Here is a 25,007-nt window from a genome sequence, read left to right as displayed (position 1 = left end):
CATTAAGCTCAAAATAAAAATTCAAATTAAACCAAATATATATATAGTAAGTTCAATCATCCAAAACATTCAAGTTTAAAATAACCAATATGACAAATTCAAACATCCAAAATAATCCAAAAACATAAAAAATGTTCAATCCAAGCAAAAACATAACAGGGCAAGGCAAGGTAAGGTTTAATCCATAGAAGGATTGGGAGAAGGAGGAGGATAACGTGCTCATATCTCGAGAGTGAGCACATCTAAACGTTCGTTTATCTCCCATTTTTAGCCCCCATAGCAGTGAGATGGGACTCAATGAATGCAAACCTAATATCAAATGTCTCAAAAAATGATCGAAAATTTGGAGGCATTTGATCCTCTTGCTGTGATGGAGCTGGCTCCTCCTCAGGTACATGTTCATCAATGTCGCGTATAAGAGCTTCAAGCTCTGGATCATCATCCGTTGCTGGTGTCGGTGGAGGTGGAGCTCGTGAAGAACTAGCTCTCGGTGTTAGTTCAGTTGATCGAACCCATTGGCCAGTTTCCTTATCTTTTTTCCATCCCAATTTCTTTAAATAAGTGAGATTAATTTGGTTTTAGAGAGGGATTGGAATATTAAGAGTGACCCTAAGACTGAGTTTGATAAACAAATTACTAAGGAGACAAACATAAACTAAGGTTTCTATATTCTTAAAAGGAACAGTGTTTACGGTATCTACTAACTCACTAAAGATGATCTGTGGCAGATTAATTTTCTTATTATGTTGGATACAATGTATTCACCATATATCTATGTTCCTAATAGATGAGTACCTACCTCTAGATGGCCTAAACCACCAATAGATCATCAAATGTAGAAATCGATCGTGATGAGTTCTTAAGGTGCTAACACCATCTTTAGATTTATAAGGTGATGCCATAATCTTCTTTTCATTGTATAAACCTAAGTTATCTAGTCCAAAATGAGTAGCGATAGTGTCAGATTCAATAAAAACAAATTGACCTAAAAGATAGGAACAAATTCCTATGGTTTTGGATCGACGTTCGTTTTGGACACATTCCGCATTGGAATAGAAAATGCAGACTAATTGATGATAAACAATAGGTTTGAGTTGAAAAAGTGTATCAAACTTCCAAGATTTAAGAGTAGGAAGATATTGGAAATTTATATCTTCAGTAGCTTGGATCGAAGGGATTATTTCTTCCCAGATTTTATATGACTCAAAACAAGTATGATACCTATGGTAGAAATCTTGTCTACGGCCAGGTATATTAAAACATGAGTTTATAATGGTCATATTTAGGTCATTTGGGATTGGATTTGGATTGGGTGGAGGAATAAGAGGTCGGTTTTGACTTGAACTACTCGATGAAGACCTAGGACGTTTAGGATTTGACATGGTTTAAGAAATCGGAATAGGATGAATACCTACAATTTTGAAAAACACAAGTATGCAATATAATCAATCCCAAAACTCAATTGAGTCTGCAATATTCAAGTTCCTCTAAACCGAATCCTAATGGGCAAAGTTTTGAAAACTATTTGGAAAATAATGTTTGAAAATTATAATATGTATAGTTTTCATGAAAACAACATAATATAATCAAAAACATCAATTAATTTATTTTTTTAATTTCTAAATTTTGGAAAATTCTGATTTTTTTTTTACGAAATTAGTTGTAGAATCTAGTTTCTAATCATTATACAATCAATGCCCAATATTTATTTCAATCTAGAACTAATCAAAACTAGACCTAAGTTAAAAAATCAATAAAACAGGGGTTTTAGAAAATATTACCTTGAAAATTCGGATTGAGAGGATTTTGTTTTTGATTGCCCTAGATTAATGATAATAGCAGGATTTGAAGCTGAAATATAACTGGATTCTGACAAAAAATTGTTGTTTTGAAGCAATGAGGAGATATGGAGAGGAAAGGGTCGAACGATGGTAAGAGTTTATGAGTTTAGGGTTTTGAAAAATAAGAAGATTTTAGGGATTTAGTACCCAAAACCCGACGGGTGTATCGATGCACAGCAGAGGGCATCGATGCACTTTCAAGGAGTGCATCGGTGCATCTTCATGATGTATCGATGCACATTCAAGGGATGCATCAATGCATTGTCTAGTGTATCGATGCATTATGCACAAAAATGTCAAAAATCCGTTTTAAGCATTCGAAATGCTAAATTAATTAGTTCTAGTGGTATTGGAAACTCATATATTGAAAATTAACTATGTTCAATCAATCAAATCTATCCTTAAATATTATTTGAACGTATAATTATTTTTCACTAAAAATCATAAACTCCCCCTCACTAATAGCAAAAAATGCAATCAAAAATATTATTTTTATAAGAATTTTTCAAAACTAGTTAAAAGTTCTAAACTTATTTTAAACACTAAGTGAAGATAGGTCAGTTAAACCTAATTCTCTCCTAAGTGTCCAAAATCTTTCTTTATCTAAAGGTTTTGTAAAAATATATGCTAATTGGTGTAAAGTATCAACAAATTCTAGAACTACATCTTCTTTAGCGACATGATCTCTAATGAAATGATGTCTAATTTCAATCTGCTTAGTTCTAGAGTGTTGGATGGGATTTTTAGTGAGACAAATATCACTAGTATTGTCACACTTGATAGGTACGGTACTAACTTCAATTCCATAATCTAAAAGTTGTTGTTTCATCCATAAAACATGTGCACAACAACTACCAGCTGAAATGTATTCCGCTTCAGTGGTAGATAATGCAACACAATTTTGTTTCTTTGAAAACCAAGAAATCAACATATTTCCTAGGAATTGGAAAGTACCGGAGGTGCTTTTCCTATCTATTTTACATCCTCCATAATCCGCATTAGAGAAGGCATGCAAGCTAAAGCTAGAGTCTCTAGGATACCAAAGTCTTAAACTAGAAGTGTCCTTAAGGTACCTAAAGATTCTCTTAACAGCTAGTAAATGGGATTCTTTAGGACATGATTGAAATCTAGCACATAACCAAACACTAAACATAATGTCCGGTCTACTTGCGATTAGATAAAGCAAAGAGCCAATCATTGACCTATATAATTTAACATCCACACATTTACCTCTTTCATCTTTGTCAAGCTTTGTAGAAGAGCTCATTGGAGTGGCATGAGGTTTCCCATTTTCCAATCCAAATTTCTTGAGCATATCCTTGACGTATTTTGCTTGATTGATGAAGATGCCATCTTTTCTTTGCTTGATTTGGAATCCCAAGAAATATGAGAGCTCCCCCATCATGCTCATCTTGAATTCACTCTGCATTAGCTTAGAAAATTCTTGGCAAAGAACATCATTAGTAGAACCAAATATTATATCATCAACATAAATTTGAACTGCTAATAAATCTTTACCTTTTCTCTTTAAAAACAATGTAGTGTCAACCTTCCCATTTGAAAAACTCTTTTCGATTAAAAATTTTAACAATCTTTCATACCAAGCTCTAGGAGCTTGTTTTAAACCATAAAGTGTTTTTGTCAATTTAAAAACATGATCCAGAAATTTTGAATCTTCAAAACCAGGAGGTTATTCCACATACATTTCTTCTTTTATAAAACCATTTAAAATGGACTTTTAACATCCATTTGATATAATTTAAATTCAATGAAACATGAAAATGCTAATAACATTCTAATTGCTCCCATCCTAGGTACAGGAGCGTATGTTTCATCATAGTCTATGCCCTTTTCTTGAGTATAGCCTTGTTCTTTACTATATTACCACCTTCATTAAGCTTATTCCTAAATACCCATCTAGTGCCTACAGTAGATTTATTACTAGGTCTTTCAAATAATGTCCATACTTTACTTCTCTCAAATTGACTTAACTCTTCTTTCATAGCCATAATCCAATGTTCATCATTTAATGCTTCTTTAATATTCTTAGGCTTTATGCATGAGATAAATGCAACATAATTACAAACATTTCTAAGAGAAGATCGAGTTGTTACCCCTTTTGATGGATCACCTATTATTTCACCATCCTTGACATAGTTGTACTCTCTTGGGTAAGAGACTTCTATTTCTTCAATGGTTGGATTCTCAAGAACATCATAAGTTTCCTCATATTTTGTTTCTTCCTTTAATGATGGTTCTCCAACGTCATTTGTGTTTATAATATCTACATCATCATTCACAAAAGAATCCTTTCTCGGAAGGGGATTATCATCGAAAACAACATGTATAGACTCTTCTAAAACTAAAGTTCTTTTATTAATATATGATAAGCTTTAGAATTTAAGGAATAATCGAGAAAAATTCCTTAATCACTTTTAGCATCAAATTTGCCAAGATTTTCTTTTCCGTTGTTTAAAACAAAATATTTACATCCAAAAGGATGAAAATAACTAATGTTAGGCTTTTTATTTTTGAAAAGTTCATATGGAGTTTTCCTTAAAATAGGCCTAATCATTACTCGATTAATAACATAACAAACGATATTTGTGGCTTCTGCCCAAAAATATTTTGGTAAATTGTTTTCATAAAGCATAGTTCTAGCCATTTCTTCTAAAGTTCGATTTTTCCTCTCAACAACGCCATTTTGTTGAGGGGTTCTAGGTGTTGAAAAATTATGGCTAATACCATTAGAATTACAAAATTCAGTAAATCCAAGATTTTCAAATTCAATACCATGATCACTCCTAATACTAGTTATGGAGTAACCTTTTTCATTTTGGATTACTTTTGAAAACGTGATGAATTTTTCTAAAGCTTCATCTTTAATACTTAAGAATAGAACCCAAGTATATCTAGAATAGTCATCTACCAAGACAAATCATATTGTTTTCCACCCAAGCTAGTAATCCTAGATGGCCCAAAAAGATCTATATGGATCAATTGTAATATTCTACTAGTTGATACATCATTAATGGACTTAAAGGAAGTTTTTCTATGTTTTCCTTTAGCACAAGCATCACAGATTTTATCAGTATCAAATTTTAGCTTTGGCAACCCTCGAACTAAATCTCCTTGAATTAGTCGTTGTAAAACACTCATGATAGCATGTCCTAGTCTCCTATGCCATAACCAACTATCATGTTCATCCTTAGCAACTAGGCATAAATCAGTCATGTTTATAGAATCTAAATGCACCATGTATATGTTACTTATTCTATGACCAACAAGCATAATCCGATTAGATGCAATGTCAATGACTTTACAACCATTAGTGTCAAACATGATATTGTATCCCTTATTGCATAATTGACTAATAATCAATAGATTATGCTTTAACCCATTCACATATAAAACATTTTAAATTTGTATGGAAGAGGTATTATCTATAGTACCTATACCTTCAATGTGACCTTTTGAGTTATAGCCAAAAGTCACATCTCCTCCATTTTTATCGTTAAGGTCTATGAACCGGCTCTTGTCTCTGGTCATGTGTCTTGAGCATCCATTATCAAGGTACCATGAGTTTGAACTTGTTTCTTGTGCCTTGTAGCAATGCTCCTTTCCCCACAAACATAGATAATTTTTTTATTTGTGGTACCCAATTTCTTTTGGGTCCATATTCATTAGTCTCCAAAATTCTAGTCCCCTTATGTATCCATTTATGTAGGATATCTTTATCTTTAGTAGTAATGAGTTCTTTAGAAACCCATATACTTCTAATGATTTTTCCATTAGAGGTTCTTAGGGGACCTTTATGATTGTAGTTTTTAAAACTTTTTCTAACAAAATTGTTTTTTGAACTTTCTCCTTTTTCAAAACGTTTTAGATCAACTTTACTAAAAGAAGCTTTAAGATCGTCAATTTTCTTTTGATGATCATCATTTACTCTTGAAAGTAAGTTATGCAAATCGGTATTTTTCTTTTCAAATTCATCTAATTTGATTTGCAATTCTTTGATCTTACTTTCAATATCATTGTTGGTTTTGGACATAAGACTATTTTCATTTTTCAATTTTGAAATATCATTTTTGTATTTTGAAAATAAAGTCTTATAATTCGAAGCCAACCCATTATAATCATTTAATAACTCATTCTAAGATAAATCATCTAAATCAAATGAGTTAGAGGTTACCTGAGACTTTTCCCCGATGGCCATCAAGCACAAATTTGCAACTTCTTGATCCTCTTCATTGGAACCTTCTTCATTGCTCCATGTAGCCACATAAGCCTTGTGCTTATTCTTTGATTGACCCTTTTTCTTCAATTATGGGCAATCATATTTGACATGCCCCAACTTTTTGCATTCGTAGCAAATGATAGGGTCTTTCTCATTCGGTTCATTTTTGAAGCCTTCGTTTCATTTAAATTTTCTTCCTCGGTTAAGCCTCATTAACTTTCTGAACCGTTTGGCAAATAATGCCATTTCCTCGTCATCTTCATCCGAATCACTCTCATCTCTTATGGATTTGAGAGCAACTCCAACGTTCTTCTTCTTTTTCGTCTCCTTCTTTGGTTCCTTAATCTTCTCGAGGTCTACCTGATCTTGAAACATCATTTCATGAGTGAGGAGGGAACCAATTAACTCTTCGAGAGTTAAATACTTTGGGTTCTTAACCTCGATGATTGTCGTCTTCTTTGATTGCCAAGATTTTGGAAGGGAGTAAACTAAATTCCTTACAAGCTTTTCATTTGAAATGATCTCTCCATATGATTTGAAACCATTGACAATCATGAAAAATCTATCCGTCATAGCTTTGATGTCTTTATCCGGTTTCATCCTGAAATTTTCATAGCTATGAGTTAAAAGACTAATTTTAGATTCTTTTACCTCATCTGTCCTTCATGAGTGACTTGAAGTTTATCCCATATCTCCTTGGCGGTTGTACAAGATGAAACTCTCCCGTATTCATCTGGTCCAAGAGCACAAAAATTAATGTGGATAGCCTTTGAGTTGAGCTGGAACATTCTTGTCTCTGCTTCACTCTACAATCTTGAATGAGTGGAAGGAATGAAGTATCCATCTTCTATGATATTTCATGCTCTCATGTCACTTGCTTGAATGAAGCATCTCATTCTATTCTTCCAATAAGCATAATTAGCTCCATTGAAGAAAGGAGGCTTGTTGATAGGCATAGAATCAAGACCAAAGTCGTAGTTTGAAGTGGAGGCCATTGATGACTTGAATATCGATCTAACTCTTCCCGAATCGACTCAAGAGGCGATTAAACCTTCAAATGAGTGAGGCTCTGATACCAATTATTGAGTTAATCGATCGATGAATTGGCCAAGAGGGGGTGAATCGGTAATAAAAATTTTGGTGGAAGCTTTTGCATAAAATTGAAAATAATTGCACAACGATTTTAGAGTGGTTCGACTTTCTCAACCAAAGTCTACGTCCACTACCTTAGCTATTCACACTAAGGATTTTCCAACAAATTCACGATTTTGTTCTTTCTTTTGAGGACAAAGAGTAACCTTATAACTCCCTCAAGAATTATACCCCAAATTCTTGAGAACACTCTCTCCCAAAAAGAAATACACAAATTTGCAAACTTACAAGAAAACCTCACAACGTAAGATTTTTGCACAATTCTATAACAAAGAAAGAACACTAAAAAAATAAATACAATTGAGCACAAATGGTGTTCTTGAAAGCAAAATGAATATTGAATGAAAAATAGGCTTGAAATGCTCAAACTTGAGGTTTGATGCTTTCTCTTTGATTCTCTAGCTTCTCTCCTTAATTGTTTTTTATCAATGGCTCCGAAGCTTGTTTAAATACTCCTTGGATCACTTCTGAATGTTGGGGATCATTCGTGGAGTCAATAGAACCGTTATTGTGTGAAAATAATTAATAAAATAGTTGGGAGTGTATGGTGCATCGGTACACTAAGTGTAAAATTCAAATATTTCAACCGTTTGAAGACTTAGTGTATCGGTACACTAGGGGTGAATCGGTGCACTAATTACATTCAATGTTTCCAATGAGCCTGGAGTGCATCGATGCATGATATGTGCATCGGTACACAAAATGCATTCGATGTTCAAAATATTCAAGAGTGCATCAATGCATGGCTTGTGCATCGATACACAAAATGCATTTGAAATGGGTGTGCATCGATGCATCAATGTAGTGCATCGGTACATCACTTTGTAAACTTGATTTTTGGCTCGATTTTGGTTCGAAATACTTTGTGAAAATTGTTTCAAAAATATTTTAAGTATAAAACACAATTTTACACTTTAGTAAGGATTTAAAATTGATCTTTAAAAGATTTGGAGTAATACTTTTGATATTCAAATAATCATTTGTAAAATCTTAAAATTCACTTGTACTTAATTTGTTATATCGAAACATCAAAATGTTTTCAACAAATTATTTTAATTTTCCTTTTAAATTTTTAGGGTGTTTAATGGTCACTGAAACTATTGGAATTGGAGATTCTGTCTTCTTTATTCCCTTCAAAGGTGACTTAATATTTTATATTTATTATGTTTATTTAATAAAATTTTCAAATAGTTCATTAATAATTCTTTTTTTATAGGGTGCCTTACAAGAAACAATACTTGGTGCTTGATTCTGCTTTATATTGTTTGCTTTTGTTTGATATTGCTTGCTTCTACTTGATATTTGTAAGTGTTTGATAAAGTCGGAAATGTTTGGCACTGTTGGCCATCGAATTCCCATTGGCTTTACCACTGATTGTATGCTTTCTTAATTGAGGATGCTTGCTAAATTGATGCAATGATGCTTGCTGAATTGGTACATTGATGCTTGTCGGTTGTTGATGTCTATTACTCACTGATGCCATGTAAATTATTGTTGTTGGTCTGACTTAAATCAATTTTTGAACCTTATAAATTTTTATCTAAATAGTTACTCATGTGGAATTATGTTGGTGGCATTTTGGCTTTTAAAGCTATAAAGTAGCCCATAATTAAACATATTGGCAGCATTTAGGTATAAAGGCTCGATGATGATATGTCTGGTAATATAGTTAGGCTTTTAGCCTTGTAAAACCTTAGCTATAAGATCTAAGAGCATTTTTATTTTTGTTATGTTATTCAAGTTTCAAATCTTTAATAAGTTTATCATTTCAACTAATATATTTTAATTTTAAAATTTCAAGTTAAGTTATACTTAAATTATTAATCAATTTTCATATTAAAAGTAAATTAGATTTATTAATATTTTAACTCAATTTATATAATTTAATAAAATCATGTTCAATAAGACAATATCTAAATTTAATTTAGTGATTATAAATAAAATTTATAATATAAGAATTATAAAGAATATAAAGAATTGGAATTAATATAAAAACCAAATTTATAGTATACAAATTATAATTAATATAAAAACTAAATTTCAAAAAGTAATCATATTAATTTAATTATCATAAGTTTATTATAAATTTAAAATAACATAATTATATTAATTGTAACTTATTATTTATAAGTTGGGACAATATCAGATCACTTTAACAATATGTCAGATCATTTACAGGTTGAGTCAATTATAGGTCAAGTTCATAACAGGTCAGGTTGAAAACAGGTCGGGTAATACCACTTATTTACCAGGTCAATCTCGGGTTCGGGTTCATATTAGTCAGATGCAGTTTGGGTTCGAGTATCATATTTTCGTTTCAATTCGGGTTCAGGTCATTCTCAGGTTGGGTTCAGATCCACAATTTCCAGATCCAACTCAAGTTCAGGTCAACATCAATTCCGACTCAAGTCGGTTTCGGATCGCCACAGCGCAGGTCAAAAACAGTTTTGACTCTAGTCGGTTTCATTCAATTTTATAGGACGGGTTAGCTTTTCACACCCCTAGGGAAAAGTGCCATAAAGGCACATAAAAATGTGTCAAAGAAGTAGAGTTATTAAAAATTAAACAATAATAAGAAAAATACAAAGATATGATTTAAGAAAATAAAAGAAAAAGTAAAGAATATCAGAGGTCGATGACCAGCACCAAGACTGGTGTCGCTATTGACCAACATAGATGAAAAAGAAAAGGGACTAGCGGCGCACCTCAAATGAGAGAAAACTAGGTTAAAAGTTACAATATCTTTATTTTAAATGAAAATTAACTTTGTAGCTTTGAATTAAAATTTGTAATAATGGAAACATGCACATAATATATAATGTATAATGTTATTATAAAGTACAACATAAAATTAAGTGACCAACTACATTACATGTGCCACAGGTATTAAAATTTTATGAAAACAAAAGTTTATATACTATAAGTTATATTTATAATTTGACGAGGAATAAATTATAAATACTTATAAATTGATTTAATATCTAGTTTATATAAAGAGGTAGTTGTTCCCAAGAAAAATATCTAACTTGTATTAATCTTATCCTATCAAAGAATTTTTATAACAATAACAAACATAGGAAGATCATCACTAACTTCTAGGTAATCACCATCTATTAAGGCATACTTTCACAGATATAATATTATATTATATACTTATAAGTCCCTTTGAGTTTATTAGGTCTCCCAGCAGGTAATTATAAATGTTAAGTAAGTCCAAATTTTCATAGGATCTAATACTAAAATAATTGGATAAATACTGATTATTTATAATGAAACAAAATTCATGTATCTGAGATTTCTTCCCCCCCCCCCCCCCCAACAAAGTCAAACCAAGAGGCAAAAACTAGGAAAGGGACACCCAAAGGCCACTAGCCAGAGCTCTTGCATTCTCCAGAAGCAAAATCAATACAAACTATCAAGCACACTGAAATGCACTACGTCGAGGAGGCTCCTCCATCTTTCTTTCCGGAAAGAATCATCGATATATGGAGGCCTCTGCTGAATGCTTGATTAAAGAGAATGCGAGTTTGGAATTCGGATACCGCTGGGAGCCATGATAGAAAGGCAATGGGCGTAAAGAGCACTAAGCCTATCATGAAGTCATATGCTCTGGCCAGCTCCTTCATTGGCTCCCATAGTAACTTATGCAGGCAAGGCCTGCAGGCTTGCTCAACCTAGGAAGAACAAGGAAAAAGAATGTTAAATTAGTGAACACGCACATATATCCATGAAATATCCACTCTTCCTGTTTCTCAGCTCATGGAAATCATAATCTTATATGCTTTCTCTAGGTACAATATTTCAATGGCATGTACATTCCAACAGGGTTTTAGATGTTAATGTAAATAGGTTTAAAAGAGTGGGATTACTATTAATTTTTTCAAAAGTTATCATTAGGAAATTCATCAGTGTAGTTTGAAAGTTTTAAGACATGGACAATATTAAGCCAGAAAATTTTGGCATATATAGAATCAGAAGAATATAGCAGCAATAGGTTGGTCATCTCGATGGACAAGAGCATATCATTTTACTGATTACCAAAATATTTGTTAGCTGTGATATAAATTTGGGTACACTTAATAGGTCATGTTAAATGTTTCGAAGCACTTCCAATTACAATGCACTTTGTTTGAAAGTGAATATCAAACAAACTTATCAAGTAAAATGTTTTGGTGGTTATACCATGAACTCTAATGCAAATTTTCCTTTATTTGTCTGGGAAAGGAAGGAGAAGATTGATTGACAGAATAAGGCTTAAAGAAAGTTGAAAGGACTTACAAGAATGAAACCACAGCCGGTGGGCATGAAGGCAAGGACAGATGCAAATAAATCTGACAAAGTGAGGCCAAAGAGTTTGAATAAGATGATCATGATTGCCAAGAAGATGAGGAAAAGAAGCCCCTTCAGCATTCTGAGTGGTAGCTGGAGGTCCATATGAAACATCTGTAGTCTACGTACGGATACAATCTGCAAAGAACATGCGAACAGAATTCCAAATCAATTATATGTTTCTGTCGATAAATTTCAGAAGAAAAAGGGACGGGCGTCAATATGGAACATACGAACATTTGAATTTCTGTTTCACCTGTTCTCAAAAAAAATGCATTCAATATATCCAATGAATGAAAAAAAGGAAAATATAAGAAAATAAACAATATGGAATAAACTGTGAAACGTGAACAAGATTATGCCTAGCGTCTGCACAGATTGACACTTTGACTATGGAAGCATTTTCCAGCTATAAACGGTGGGAACAACTACAAACTATTATTAGAAAATTTCATTTCATATTTTGTCTTTTGTTCAAGCAAATTCCATTGACCTAGTCCTCGTAAGATTTACTTCATAATTTCAATGTCATTTGCATACCTTTGGGACTATGAGTATTACTAAAACAGCGCACCAACAGAGTCCGTAAACCTGCAAACAAAATACTTGTAATAAGGGTTATGGTGGTAAAACCAATCAGAGAGCGGCTTAAATTCACATTAATTTTGAGAGGAAAAAACAGTATATAGTTTTCTAGTATTAGCTTATTATACCAGCAAACTCCTGCTGTGATAGGCTATATCAAGGTGGTAGACTATTCCAAACTGGTAGAAGAAAAAACGAAGTGCAAGAAGAATTTCGAGGACCCTTCCCCTTATGCTTGTGTATCTAAGGTGGTCTTGTTCTTCATCCCACCATGACTCCCAACTGTTCTCCGGCTGGATACCAACACCACCACGAATTCCCATGCACCGGTTCCAATCTGCCCAGTCATTCACTGTCTTTTTCCATTCAAAACCAGATGGATTGAATATAGAGGGAGCAAATAGCCAAGATCCTACTAGGAACCACATTGAAAAGGTGATGAACAAATAAAGACTGGAATTGCGATATGATTCTCCATAGACTTCATATATGATAAGCAGTAGACTCAGTTCCGATGCTTTCACAAAGTGACTTCGTGAGTAAAGCCTATAGTTATCAGCAAACTTAGCATGTCGAACAACAAAACCACGCCCAGTAGCTCGATATTTAGAACCTCCATGCAAGATTGTTCTACCAAAATAATGTGCTTTTGTTCCAAGCTGGAAAGTAAAGAACATAGAAGCTAGCTGCAACTGCATAATGATAAAATTACCCAACGCAGCACGGAACCCTTTCTCCAAGCCAATCTCCATTAACATAGGCAATACCAATAACATGCCCATCTGAATGAAAGATTGTGTAAGTAAAGGTGCTTCCAGGGCATTGTTATGTTTTATTTGTGGATCCTCTAGAATCTCTCTTTCCAATCCAGTCATAACCATGTACAAACGCCCGTAAAGGAATACATACACAACAAGGACGACAACCTGAATCACATTAAGGTCAGAATCACAATAATTTTCCAATTATAGAAGAGTACAAGCAAGAACACAGATAAAACCAGCAATAAGTGTTAGTATTATCCAGGTGCCTACATTTATAAGGAATGAATGCCAGATCTCATTAACTTATTTATAGTTTAGATTATACATATGCTAATATGGGAGAAACTTAAAACCTCAATATTAAGTTCACAACCCAAACAACACTGAATATTTTTCGTACAGTGAGATACCAATATGACACTAAGGTTATGTAATGCATCACATCACCTAAAAGTTTATCTAGTCAAAATTTTAATTTTTGAAGTAGCTAAGCTAATATAAATATGGGAAACAATCATATATTCACATTATACCATGCTGTTAAAATAGAAGCCGACTGTTGTAAAGTAGAATGATAGCATTCTGAAGAAGTCAAACTGACATCCAAGTCGGTGGACATCACGACTAAGTGTTTGTTCCCCATTTCCATTTGCAACTTTGGCCTCAAAAAGTGATATCTGATTCATCCCCACATCACGTCCCTTTCCAACTTGCATATAATCATGATGTGTCACAGACCCAAGACGAAGAGTTGAATTGAACCCTGAAGAGTTTTAAGCAATCAGCCAGTATATCAAATGCATGATATTAGTTACTTCAATAGCTGATCATTACCTGCAAATATGTCCTCACTTAAGTTTATAGTTTTTGAAGCTTTGCTTATTCCACCCCTTGTTATGTGGAAGATTCTGTCAAATATATCAGGATGACCATAATGGAGTCGTACCCTGCAAAGATAATCATTTAAAGAAACTGCACTGATTAAGATAGAATTAAGTAGACTCGGGTAAAAAAAAAGTTATAGATTTGAATGGAAACAATTAACTACCAGCGTATTTGAGAATTAAACTTCAGTGAAAGCAAAGAAATAGTCCGTTGTACCATAAAAAGCAATTCCTAATTCAAAGTTACTACAGGTCCTTTGTATTTAGATTCTTTATTAGTTTTAAACATAGTCGTGAAAGATTTAATTTGAGATGTGAGAATCAATATAAGAGAGGATTAATTATCAGTAAAAACTGACTATAAATCACTGTTATTATATGAGTTCTTATAATAACATAACTGTGGAAACTCAAGAGAATAGTGAGTGTTTTTCTATATCATTAAGATAAATAAAATGATGTTTACAGAGTCTATTTAAAGACTTGGGTTACAAGAGTTTAACTACTACTAGGAGTTATTTAAACATACAAACCTTGTGTTCTGTTATAAAAAGATAAGACTTTATCTCTATCACTAATTTCAAATAAAATCTAATATTTACTATGGTAACAATTCACAATAACCACCATCTAAGCTCCTCTTGAAAGCTCAATTTCAATGAAAATATTAATAGTAATTATGCATGATGATACAGAAGCACTGAGACAGTTATCAGAACAACGTTGATTTTACCTCAGAGGACTTGCGAAAAAGCGCTGGCCAATAGTTACAAAGCTGGTCTCTTGATTGGACATAAACCAAGCAAGTGATACCATGAGTTGGCAGATCAGCGCAAAGGCGGGAATTGATTGTGACATGTTCCTTATTGGGGTCGTTTTGAGTATGTTTCAGTCTTTTGGCCATAACTTTGGCTACAGGTGTCAGAATCGCGCATAAGACCCCAATCCGGAAAGCTCTTTTCGACGCGCACGCTCTCCACATTGAGCTACGCTCCATGTGGCCTTTTTTTCAACCTCAAATTCTGCCGTTTTCCCCTCCGAATCACTAGATTTAGTTATTTTTTACTATTTATGGTAATATTTCGATTGTTAATTAGGAAGTCAATTTAAATCCGATTTAGACCGGATTTTTGGGAGATTGCTTATTTTATTTCGAATTTCAATTTAGAGTGATTTTCGGGATTTTGCTATTTTTGGCAAAATTCGAATAAATACGATTTTTGCTATTTTTGGCAAAATTCGAATAAAGACGATTTTTTTAGCTATAACAGTCCGGCTTGTGGACTGCTTTTGACAGTTATTGATTTTATAATATTTTATTAAACCCTAGAGACTTTTTTTCTCTGGTTTTTGGGCGAATTTTCTCTTGTGAATCGTCTGTCGGAGCTAGCCTACAGGATAATCACTATTCTGTCTGGCGTCAACATTTTGCGTATTGACAATATTTACCAATCAAGATCAGTAAAACCTATGAAGAGAAGTGATCATGCTAACCTTCCCGTAAAGACATGCTCTCTTAAACCTAATATTGTAGGTTTTTGCGAGCCATGGGAATGCGGGAACTCTTCCAATACATTTCTCATTTTAAAAGCCTCTTCAAAGTAATTGTCCTAAAAACAAAGAGTTAAAAAACAAAGAGTTAAAGCCCTGGTGCAGATTTCTAAGAGATTTGATTCCTTGAAAGACAGAAGAAAGGCAACTACCTGGTTCATGTCTATAGTCTGCAAGGCCTCTTCACGAGTAAATATAATGGCGTGATTTTGATTTTCAGGTTTCCCTTCACCAATTTTTGTTGGAAGACCTGGAAGTTTTATACGGTATATTTCCTAGAAATCACATGCAAAGCCATGTTGTCATAAAAAATAGTAACATAAGAAGATATAAATATTAAGCATCTAAGCATGGCATTTTTTACCATATTGACAATTGGAATATCAAGGAATGGCAGAAGCAGTTAAAATTTCAAGTAAAACCATAGAAAACAGGGTGTCAAGTAATGCCATGGTATAATAGATATAAACCTTAATCTAGCAATCAAAAGGGCATTCTTATTCCCACAATATTTTATGTGCATACTTCTTACTTGTAGCCATCACTCTAATAGAAACTGACTATGACAGCGAAATGCATTGAAAACAACAAATATTTCTCTTTCAAAAGTTCTCTTTCATTCTCTTTCAACAAACTCTTTTCTTCCAAAATTCTCTTTTTCAGCACGTGTGCTACTTCAAGGATACTAGAAAGGAAAAAAATTCTTTTGATTCTATACATAGTAAGGATAGAGGAGAATACAATTTCTTCTATCATAAATCTAGTGGAATTTGCACTAGTTTCATGTTTCATTATGTCTTCAAGTTTAGGTTATACTTTTACATTTTGGCATCTCACTTGCTATTAGTAGATATGAGAGAGGTTATAAACCATATGTGAGGAAATATTTAAGATATTTTCATAGTTGTAACTTACAACTAATTTATATGCATAATTATAATGGATTACAACAGGAAATATATTCACTCACGCCAACAGGAATCAGATTCATACAATTTTTAGAAAAAAACCTATCAGGCCCATAATTATTATATTTGATCAAGGATTGCCAGATTCCTAACATGGTAGACATTAAAAAAAAAAGATTTCTAAACAAAATTCCAACAGAATATTATTTTCATATCAAACTAGCACTTACTCTTTCATGATAGGTGTTCGTATCACCCTTGAGAAGAACAGAGTAATAAACTTTCTTAGTTTTTCCCTCAGTTTTTTCCATCACAGGTTCCTCTACTTCATCTATGTAAAATAACTTACATTAGCAAAATAACTTACATTAGCAAAAGATTTAGAATATCCATTTGACGAGGATCTTTCAAACGTTTGAGAATTCCATATATCTGACAAGAAACAACATAGGTGAACTTCAAATCAGGTAATACTTTCTCTCGAACATGATCATCGCTTGAAATAGCTGCAAAGGAAGTCAAAATAAAGTTAGCAACTATATGTCATAAATTATTAAGCTGAACTGAAAATACTGAATGCAAAACACTGGAGATGACATTTAGAATTTTCATCTCAAGTCTAAGTAAACCATAATCCATTACAATCAGCAAATTCCATGGAGCACTGAAGTTCTAGAGCCTTCTTGTAGTACATCATCCCTCTTACTGGTAGAAAACACAGCCAAACATAGTTGTGTCAAACACCAAAAATTAACAATTAAATTTAAGTTATTGTATGAAAGATTGCTAATTGACCATCACTGCCCAAACCTGATCTAGAGAGTGTCTGTCCTCTGTAGCTCACCCACTCGCGAAGACAATTTTCTTGAGGTTTGTTGTTTATACGCTCCAGGAAATTGGTCCATTCATCTAGTTTACAGGCATTGCTAACTCAATTCACGTTTTTCCAATTAGGAAACAGTTATACAGTAATGGATAAAGAACTCACCTGGATAAATCGTCTTCAGGTAAAACAGAATTGATACCCCATCCTCATTTTCTTTCTTAAGTTCTTCAATAGAGTAAAGAACTTCTTCTTTGTAATGTGGCGTCAAAACACTGAGACAATAAATTGCAAGAATAAATTTTTGTTAGTGTTCCAAGAAGGAAGTTTACAGCCATATCTTTTCCAACTACCGGCTTATAGCATCTAGGTATTATTTTGTAAAGAATCTTTTTTTGATAAGTAGGTAGGCCTCGTTAAAAACGCCCTTCATGATTAATGGAGCACAACGTACTCCTTAATCAGCAGAAGGAGAAAAAGAGTGCCTTAATTCATTAAAATCCGAAAGGTACATATTGTTTAAAAACAAAAAACACCCTTTACAATAATCAACCCAAATCCTAACAAAAGCCTAAAAGAAAGCTGTGTAACTAGCCAATACCAACTTTAGCTAAACTATCAGCCTTAACATTGGCTGATCTAGGAACCCATCTAATAATACCATTAAGATCTCTTAACAAGATAACAATGTCTTTCACAAAGGCTCTGTAAACAAAAGGACAACAATCATAATTTTTAACCCACTCCACTGCTAGTTTACTGTCTGATTCAACAATTAAGCGTTCTTTAAACCTCTGATGAATAAAAGCGAAGAAAGATAAGCCCTTCTTTATTGGCATAATCTCAATCAACAGAGGTGGACCTGGACCAGTTGCCTCTCGGAAAGAACCCATCACCGAGCCATCCTCAACTCTTAGAATGCCCTCAACACCACTTTTCCTCCAATCTCCATTCACTGCTGCATCGACGTTCAATTTTATAAATCCCTTTGGAGGAGGAGACCAAGACACATTTTTGATGATCGAAAGCCTTGAATTAGAACAACAGTCCCCAATAGTTGGATCAGAAATGAGAGAGTTCTTTAAAATAGCCACATTATCTAATTTAGCTAAGAACCAAGTAGCCAACCTACATCTTGCCATAAAAATAACTCCATCTGATCAACCCTTCCCCCATCGAACACAATGTCATTCCTAGTTTTCCAAATCGTCCATATAACCACTCCCGGAATAAAGGACCAAATTTTAGAATTTAGGACCATTTCTTCCCAAGCTACCATAAAACTTTGAGCATTATCCTGCAGAACCGAACACACTCCCCAAATTTTCAGAAATTTTTTCCAAAGATTCCATGCCACAGTGCAATTGAAAAATAAATGTGCTGAAGATTCAACCTACTCTTTACAAAATGGGCATGCAACATCAACAATAACTGAAACTCCTCTCCTTTGTAATTCTTGCTTTACTGCCAGTCTATTATACATCACCTGCCACATAAAGACCTCCACTCTAGGAGGCACTAAACCTCTCCAAATATATTTCATCCAAAAGGATTCTGTTGTCGAAACAGGATAACACGACTTCACACTAGACTTGACAGAATAGATACCTTCCCCATTCCCTTTCCAAACCAACCCATCTAACAAATCATGGGAAAGAGTGATATTGTGAATTATCACCATAAGATCAGAAAACTATTCGAGCTCCCAGTCACTTAGATTTCTTCTCAATTGAACATGCCAAGACCAAACTGATGACCGAAACTCTCCAAACTCATTAAGCTTCCCATACCTATTTAAAGATAGAACAAACAGTCTCGGGAAAACTACTTTAAGAGGGAAATCAATCGCCCAACTACCAAACCAAAAACTAATGCTCTCTCCATTGCCCACCCGTACTTTAAACATACTTCGAAACTTAGCTCCAAACTGATCCTCTTTGAAATGATTTTGAACTACCGATTTCCAAATCCAAGAAGCATGTGCAGGAAGTTTATCCTTGAACAACAAAGATCTAACGTCCAGATTGTACTTACAGCAGATAACCTTCTTCCACACAGACTCTTTATCATTAGCAAACCTCCACGACCATTTTCCTAGGAGAGCTCTATTCATATAATTAAGTTCGAAAACACCAAGACCCCCAACACTTTTGCCAGAGCACACTGTCGACCATTTAATCCAGTGAATTTTCTTTACCTCTACCCCTCCTCCCCATAGAAATCTGACCATGATGGAATTAAGTTTAACAATCACCGAAGAGGTAATTTTAAACAAGGACATGAAATAGGTGGGTAAAGAGCACAAAACAACCTTCAATAAGACCACTCTCCCTGCCATTGACAGAGTCTTCGCCTTCTATCCTGCTAACTTTTTATAAAACTTCTGCACAACCGGATCCCACATCTATATAGAATTTATCTTAACACCAAGCGGCAGTCCCAAATATTCCGAAGGGAAATGGCCGACTGAACATCCAATTGCATTAGCCCACTGCAATACTTCTTCCTCACTGATATTTATACCAAATAGTTTACTTTTAGTAAGATTCAGTTTGAGGCCTGACATTACTTCGAAAACCCGTAGAACCCTCTTAACATTAAGAATTTATGTCTTCGATGCAGAGCAAAAAATTATTATATCATCTGCGAATTGCAGATGAGATAAATTCTAAGAAGCCTCATCTTTGCTAACAACCAGACTATAAAACAGACCCTCAGTTACTGCCTTTGACAACAATAAGTTAAGCAACTCTCCAACGAAATTAAACAACAACGGAGACAATGGGCACCCCTATCTAAGTCCTCTCGCCATACCAAATTCATCCATAAGTACTCCATTAACTAATACAGACACCGAGGCTGTTCTAACACATTTCCTAATCCAGCAGCACCACTTCGATCTGAACCCTATTTTAGTCATGACTTTAAATAGAATATACCAATCAATCGTATCGTAAGGCTTCTTAAAGTCTACCTTAAACACAACCCTTTAATTCTTTCTTCTTCCACAAGTCAATTCATTCATTCGCAATAAAAGAACAATCCAAAATTTGTCTACCCGGAATGAAAGCATATTGTGAATCACTAATAATATCATCAATGCAACCTCTTAACCTTCTCGAAAGACACTTGGACAGAATTTTATACACCCCTCCTACTAGACTAATAGGTCTGAAATCATCAAGCCCCCCAATATTAGAACCCTTTGGAATGAGAGTAATGAAAGAATGATTAATGCCATTCTCCCAATCTTTTTCCAAGTAAAAATTATGGAAAATTTTCAGAATATCACCTTTCAAAGAGGGCCAAAATTTCTTTAAAAAACCCATATTCAACCCATCTGGGCCAGGAGCTTTGTTGCTATTACACGAGTTTATGGTTTCCCAAATCTCATCTTCCGTAAACTCCTTCTCTAGCATAAGACTCTGCTCCATAGAAATTCTTGAAAAATTCAACTTTATATCCTCCACTTCCAAAGTTGAACTACAATTGTAAGCTTTGTAAAAATGCTCTCTAACAGCTGACTTGATAAGGACGGGATCTTTGATAATTTCACCTTCAACATTAATAGCATTCAAAGAATTCCTCCTCCTCCTAATGGTGGCACATGTGTAAAACAATTTAGAATTTCGATCTCCATCTTTAACCCACATCTCTCTTGACTTTTGGAACCATATTTGTTCCTCAATTCTGTATAGTCTCCAAAGCTCATTCCTCAAAAACCTCAACTCTGCTGGACTACCATAGTCTATGGAATTTTGGTTTTGCTTAAACTTATTTTCCAGTTGGTGAATTTTGTCTTCTAGAGCAGAGATATCATCACGTGGAAACTGTTTCCTATCCCCAGACCATCTCTTAATAGAAACCTTTGTATTCTTAAGAATACTCAAAAGACCAACTTTTTTCTTGTCCATCCTGAACTTCTTTATGGACTCTGTAATCTTCTCCTCAAACTCTTCCTCAGACATTAGATAGTTCAACAGCCTAAAAGGTATTTTCCCCCAATTGTCTACCCCACTCTCCATAATTATTGCATTATGATCAGAGATAGATTTAGGTAATAACAACTGAGTGATACTAGAAAAAACTGCAGAGAAACTAACATTAACCAGAAACCTGTCAAGTCTGACAACAGTGGGATAATACCGGTTGCTGCTCCATGTAAAATTCCCCCCAATTAAAGGTAGATCAATTAACCCCGTTTGCTGAATAAAAAGACTGGAGATTTCCATAGAATTCCTGTTCTGAGTAAGACCCTCCTTTTCTTCTTCTATTAAATAGGCATTGAAGTCCCCTCACACACAAAAAGGAATGTTGAACCCATTTAAAAACAGTCCCAGTTCTTCAAAAAAAAACCCAGCCTTTTCTTCTTCCACAGATTGACCATAGACATTTATGAAACCACATCTAAGTTGATTGGATTTGAACTTCCCGAAAACAACAATAAACCTGCTGTGAACATACTGATATCCTTTCTCAAAAAAACTATCATTCCAACAACTTAAAATACCCCCTGAAGAACCTGTTGCTGGTGACTCAACGACCCCTTGCAACTTATTCAACCCACTTCTCCTTAAGAAAGATTTTGGTAAAATCTCAAGTTTTGTTTCTTGTAAAAAATAGAAACGTTGGTTTTTTCTCAGAAACTATTTTTTGAACTGCTCTCTGTTTTTTTTTTTTGCCCAGCCCCCTAACATTCTAAGACAACATACATAACTTTGGCATCATATTTCTATTTGATAATACCAAACCCAATCCCAGGAATAACCCACGAACTCAGGAAGCCCCACTCAAGCCTTTCTCCAAATCAATAATTTTTTGCAGAAAAGTATTTCTCCCTTACTTAAAAGATATACCCAAAATCTTGATGTTCTCTCATGTAGCCATAGCTTCTTCCAACAGAAAAAAAAGGCTGATGCGGACAATGTAGAAACAGCAGCATGATCTAATGCATCCCTAATGAGGGATCTTTTAAAACTCCTCCCCCTTATACCATTTCTGTCCCCTTCTGTAAAATCAGCAGCCTCCAAAAAATCAGAATGATATCCTCTTGGAATTAAATCCCTATCCAACTTAATACTACTCTCCCCTCCTGATACATCCAACCATATATTCCTTTTCTTGGATCTACTATAAACTCTCTTATGACTTTTAATAAACTTTCTTCCAACCGGGGCACTTTTCATGGATAAAGAACTTTCAGAACGAGTATGAGAACCAATTCTTATCGTTAACAACTTTAAATCTGCATCAGACCCTTGCTCCTCTCTAATTGGGCCTGTGAGCTTCTAATTCCTTCCTCCTTATTTCTAATGCCCAGCAAATTCTCCCTTTTTACTACTCCCCAGTCTTGGAAAAACTGTCACTCCTTCATTAATGCCTTTCCCTTCCAAGCTTTTTATTGGAAACTGTAATTCTCTACCTGCTACACCAAACCCAGCAGACGCTCCCTGATCAATCCAAATATCAACTTTTTGACGAGCTTCCTCAACTAGTCGAACTGGCCCTGGCATGTCAGAAAATTGTGTGTTGTCATCTTCCTCCTCTGTGATGTGATTGACTTTGCATTTTTCATCGGAAAATTTTTCCAGCGAATTACCAAGAAAAAATATGAAACATGTGAAGTAGATCCCAGCTTAGAAGTCACATTGAATGATCTTCCATATGATCCTAAAGTAAACACTTCAGGGGCGTCAAACATACTTGCTACCCTAAGCAAAATTTTTACCATCGTGAGATCTTCCCTAATTTTATTCGAATGATATATACCCTCCATTGAGCCGCCTCTTCCTGCTAACTTCTCCAGAAAATTCTCTTGCCAACATAGTAGAGGAACACCATACAACTCAACCAGACAATAAGCCATTGGCACTCCACCTTCATTCAACATAGGTGCCAGCTGGTCGAACCAGAACCATAATTCCTCACTTTTACTTACCCATGCCTCCTTCATCAATTCCTCAGATTTGAAAGTAACAACACAAGCATTCCATATATACCCCCAGCTCGCAATATGAATTTCAAAACCTTTATTTGCCAACGCTCTTTGGACTAATTCCATATCGAAACTAAGTTTAACAATATCCGTGAGAGATCTTTTCACCCAGTTTGAACTTTGAGTGGGGCATTTCCCAAATATTCTTCTTCCCCCTCCCCTTGTCAAAACTATCATCTCTAATTCCCATTTGCTCCGAATGACACTTCTGCGTGCTACTCGACAACAAGACATCTTTGTATGATCTATCGTCTCTTATACTTCTCGGAATCTCGGTCTCATCAAGTGGCTTAAATTTCCCTTCTGTGACCTTTCCTTGAGAAACAGTTAATGACCGAGATGTACCAGCAACCCTTGGACTATTTTTCTGATATTTTACGACTCCAACAAAAACTTTCCTCCCATCTATCCACAACTCATTCACGTTTTCAACTGCCTTCCACATTCATGACTCATTACTAAACTGAATAAAGGCGAACGTGGAAGATTTATACTTTGGTTTGTTCATCACATTTGGAATGAAGACTCACTCCACATGACCCTGGTCAAGAAAAAGATTCCTTAACTGATATGATCGCCAATAGCAAAGACCCGGAGATGTACCCAAGTGGCCCCATCACACGAGCAAGGGCTAAGGAGTTTCAAGCATCCATGGAGAGTATGTTCACATCAGATTTGGAACGTGATGAAGAAGGAATAATAAGGGAGGAACACTTTACTTTGCTTATGCATGAATTTGCATGAGAATTTAAAGTTTGCATAACATTCATTGCATTTAATAAGTGTGATGTTCATTCAAGCATGTATTGTATTTAAATCATCTAGTTCATTCATTAAATTAGTTCATTTATTAGATTAAATCTTAATTGTTTCATGCATGTTTTCAATTAAATATTGAATAAAGTTCACCTTTATGTCTAGGTGCATGAAAGAAGTTGAATGGTTTCATCATATGCAAGAATGTTAGTCAGAATGTCTTCCAATTCTGGATGCGATACAGATGTGTTTGGTTCTAGAAATCAATTTGAAATTATTCCTCTATCTCTTAGCTTTTCAACGCCTTTTGAATCACCTTAATCCGATATCGGGAGCTTGAGATATGATCGATTTATTGAAGACAGAGCAGGCTGGAATTGTTACGGAAATTTTATGCATTGATAATTTGGATGAGTTTGAGACAAGGGAGAGTCTTTTCAACTTCTACCAAGTGACAAGCCATTGAAGGACTCTTAATTCACCTATTAAAGGCATTCAAAGCTGATTATTATCATCTAATTTCAAGGGCTGTTCATAATCTTCAAGGGAGCATGCAATGAAGGGTGATTTAATTCACTTATCAAGACAATTTTCAGCATGGAATAGCAAGAGTCTTCCTCCCCTTGGACGAAATTAAGGCCAAATTCAGCTTCAAATTGTCTATATTCATCCCAAAATGATCTAGAATATTCATCCAACTTTTAAGATAAGAAGACAAAGCATTCAAGTGCATTTTATTGCTAAATTGATGAGAATGTTTTCATCTTTTGAGTCTTTTCATATGCTTCTTAGAAATACTATAAATAGGCACCTTTGGGATCATTTGTAGACACATTTTGAGTATATAAAACATCTTTGAGAGGTTTCTTTCATTCTTGCTCTCTTGTAGAACTTTATCGGCTTCAAGATAGTCTTGTAGTCTTCATCCATTTCCTTTTGTTATAGCATTGGTTCCTAGCTCATATATAGCTAGTGGGTCACGTTCCATACCCTACCATTTCGATTCCATTTTTTATATTGTTGGTTCTTAGCTCCAAATAGCTAACGGGTCACAATTCACTTTAACCTTACAACACTTACCAGGACAACAACATTTTCCACGACAACACCATTCATACTTCACCATCTATTTTCATTATCATTAAACCACAACAACCATCGCTCTTCCATCACCTTCAAACA

General features: G+C 34.5%; 1 pseudogene; it reads right to left on the bottom strand.

The window, feature by feature from the left end:
• Positions 1 to 10,581: 10,581 nt before the first annotated feature.
• LOC120182500 overlaps positions 10,582 to 25,007 on the bottom strand; it is a 32,885-nt pseudogene continuing 18,459 nt past the window's right edge.

Source organism: Hibiscus syriacus, unplaced genomic scaffold (genome assembly GCF_006381635.1).
Source record: "Hibiscus syriacus cultivar Baekdansim isolate YM2019G1 unplaced genomic scaffold, ASM638163v2 tig00112673_pilon, whole genome shotgun sequence".
NCBI classification, from domain to species: domain Eukaryota; kingdom Viridiplantae; phylum Streptophyta; class Magnoliopsida; order Malvales; family Malvaceae; genus Hibiscus; species Hibiscus syriacus.
Note: the sequence above shows the minus strand (reverse complement) of the source record. Positions and strands in the feature narration are given on the sequence as shown.